The sequence below is a fragment of the Hyperoodon ampullatus genome (genome assembly GCF_949752795.1).
Source record: "Hyperoodon ampullatus genome assembly, chromosome: 5".
NCBI classification, from domain to species: domain Eukaryota; kingdom Metazoa; phylum Chordata; class Mammalia; order Artiodactyla; family Ziphiidae; genus Hyperoodon; species Hyperoodon ampullatus.
Genome location: NC_136918.1, coordinates 144,758,268 through 144,761,908, shown reverse-complemented (window position 1 = coordinate 144,761,908; position 3,641 = coordinate 144,758,268).

Sequence of the window (3,641 nt, the reverse complement as noted above, 5' to 3'; positions counted from 1 at the left end):
GAGGCCAGCAGTGCCGCCCGTCTGTTCTGCCTGCCCTGAGCTCCTGCGGCCGCTCAGCCAGCCAGGACAGCGTGGGCACGCAGGACCCCGAGCTTGGTCTGTGTCCTGCTGTCGCCGGCCTGAGTGTGTTCATCCCTGTTCAACACGCGGCCTGGTCCCGGGGAAGTCGGCGTCTTTCTGCTCTTGCAGGGCTGTCACTTTTTGCTATTTCTACGTAAAGGACAAAGCTGCCCGTCACAGCATCACGTGAGGGAGGTGGGTGGCCGCAGCTCGCCTGAGGAGCCCGACACATGCCCCGCCCCCTCTGCAGGGACTGGTGGGCAGGGCAGGGTTGGAAGAGACAAACCGATGAAACTTAGCCAGGCCAGGGGTGTAGCATCTGCGTAAACCCTTCCTCAAGACGACAACAAGTAGGCAAGCCAGTACGGCGTCACCGTACCGTCCCCACGTGCCCAATGGGCGGGACTGCCGACAGGTGAGCACCTCAACAGGTGAGCACCCCGACAGGTGAGCATCCCTGACAGGTGAGCGGCCCGACTCGACCATCAGACTGAGACAAACACACTGCATGTGGCCTTGATGTCCCCTGGCCGGACTGTCCAGGGTCTGGGACTGTCCGAGGGCCTCCCCCACCCCCCTGCATTTAGGCCCTCAGGGGAGGCCCCTCCCACAGTCCTGTCGTGAGTGCACCTGCGCAGGAGCCTCTCGGGTGGCTTCGACGCTCTCCAGCACCTGCTGAGCCCTGCCGCCGGCAGAATTACGGAGAAGGGCTCCAGTTGAACCTGCTGCACGAGCGTCTACTTTGGTGGACGCTCGCAAAGTTCCATCGCCTCCGCAAGACTGACTCATGGGCTGTGTTCCCTGGAAAGCTCGCAGGAACAGCAGTGTTTGCCAGGGCCTAAAACGATAGTCTTCGCGTAGTGAGACAGAATGCAAGAACGCTGAGACAGAAAAACTATGCATTTGTGGTCACCTGCGTCCCAGAGCCTGCCTGGCATCCTCCCCGGTGGGCACCAGGCTCAGGGAGGGGGCCATGGCTTCGGGGGAGCTGCCCTCCAGGACCGTCCTGGGCCTCAGGGGTGCTGTTAGGGTTGAGAGGGGCTCAGGGTTCAAGCCCTCCCCACCCTCCTCAGTCGGGTGGCCCTAGACCAGTGGGGCTGAGGGGGGTTGCAGGAATCGGGGGGATCCGGCTGCTTCCCAAGGCAGGTGGGTCATCACCCCTGCTCTCCAGACCACGTGGACGCCTGCCCAGCACCCCAGTGCACAGGAGACCCCACCCGGCCCCTCCCAGGGCCCTGACCCAGCCTGAGGGAGCCCGAGAGTGATGCCCGGTCCCTGGCTCACCCCGTTCCTGGGCCTGCAGCACCTTCCTTCCCCAGCCACGTCCCCTGAAACGCGCCCTTGGCCTCACACCCCACCCCGATCCTGTTCCGAGAAACCGCTGCACACACGCTTTCCTGCAGTTGAGGCCCAGCCTTGTTGTCTGTGGCGGGGGGCAGGATTCTGAGGTGGCCCCAGGTCCCAGACCCCTGGCGTGTACACCCTACCAGATCCTCACCCCCAAATGGGGGGCCAGTCCGTGAATGTGATGGATATACGGCCATATATGGCCACGGTGAAGGGGTTGTACAGCTGTAGCTAAGGCCCCTAATCAGGTGACTCTCAGTTAACAGAAGGGAGTGTCCTGGTGGGCCTGCCCTAATCCGGTGACCTCGGCGCCCCGCCTCACCCCCCTCCAGGCATCCCCGGATCAGGGATAAGGAGGCTGTGGGCCTTCCCTCCCTGAGCTCAGAGACTAGGGACAGCGGACACCCTCCTGCTGCCACTGGGATTCTACCAACAGGCAGCTCAGAAGGGCCGAGGTCCAGCTGAAGGGCCGAGGTCCAGCTGAGACCAAACCCGGCCGAACAGGGAGCCCCCTTTTGCTTGGGGAGCCCAGGCGCTGGCTGAGAGGAGGAAGGGGGCGACAAGGAGGAGCAGGGTGGGGACTGGGCCCGGACACATAGGTGTGCACACGTGCACACACGCCCGGACACCTCGTCCCCTCTGAGCTGCCGCAGCCTCTGCCTGGGCCTCCCAGCTGCTGGACAGGCAGCCAGTGGCACCGCGGACATCCTTACAGCCTGGCAGGCAGCCTCCTGTGTGCCCCGCGCGGGACACCCTGGGGAGGGCTGAGTGCTCGGAAGGCAGGCGGCAGGCCTGGAGGGCGCGTCCGCGCCTCGGAGGCCAGCACGGGGCCAGGTCCTTCATGGCTGCTGAGGCATCCGCCAAGTGCTCGTTATACCAGCATCCGCAAACACTGCACATTTAAGCCAAACCAACCCGAAAACCCTGTGAAAATAGCCTTCCAGCGTTCCTCCCCCCTTCCCCAGGCTGGGCATTGGGCACCCTGGAGGGCCTGGCCCCAGCACCACGGGGGTCAAGCGGAGCCAGGCGAGGGCGAGGCCGGCACTGGGCGGTGCCTGGGCCATCGTGGCTGGGGCGGGCGTGTGGTGAAGACAGAGGGGACACCGCTGCCACCAGCCAGGGTCGCCCCCAAGGGAGACGCCACCCCTGAGCTCCAGCCTCCTGCTCATGTGTATAGGCGCGTGCACAAATACATGTAGGCACATAGGTGTGCACACGTGCACACACGCACAGGCAAGCTCACATATGGACACACACGCACACATACACACTCAGGTTTCTGGGCCCTGGAAACTTGCCCCTGGTCTTTTGAGACAGAGGCTCAGACCGCTGGGGGACTGTCCCCCCTTGGCCTGCCCCAGGGCTGGCAAAGCAGACCGGAGGGGCCCCAGCTCCAGAAATGGGCACCCAGGAGCCCCCAGGCTCTCGGCAACACAGTGAGGCTGGCGTGGGCCCCCAGCACAGGTCAGCCCAGCCAGGCCTGCAGCGCCCAGGAGTCACCGAGGCTCCCTGCCAGGGTCTGTGAGGACACGAAGGCAGCCTGAGACGGTGGGCCCCAGCCTGGGCCCGACAGGGAGACCCCTGCCCACCCGGGGACACCCAACTTGGCCTGTGGGCCTCCCCACAAAACCTCCTGGGTCCCAGAACCTCGTCCTGACCTCTAAGGGTGCCAAGGGCAGGAGTGCAGGCAGAGCAGTCCTGAACGAAGGGCCCAGGTGACTGCAGTGGGAACACACGTGGATGGGCAGCCTGCGCAGGGGTGACGGGGACCTGCCAAGCACAGACCACGAGGTCAACATCCAGCTCGTCCTTCCGAGGACGCTGGTGCCAGCACCACACTGCGGAGCGAGGGACGCCTGCCCTCAGCCACCTGCCCCGGGATCCTGGGCTCTGCTTCTGAGACCCCAGGCTGAGTCGGGGGGAACGTTCCGGGTCGGACTTGGGGCCTAAGAACCAGGCTCAGAAGTCCTCCCAAGAGGTGGGGGGAGGCCAGGCCTGTCACCCCTCAGGACGGGGTTGGGGGACCCAGGTCACCCCGCAGGATGGGGGGGCTCAGCTCATCACATGGACAGGGGCTGCTAGTCCTGGGATGAGGGTGCGGCCCCAGAGGGCGCGTGTCCCTGAGACCAGGCTCAGCCCCGAGCCCAGAGGAGGCCCCCAGACCCGTGTGTGCAGGTGCGGGGCTACCAACCACCAGCCCGCCCACCCTCCCTGGAAGGTTCCAGAGGCCCTGC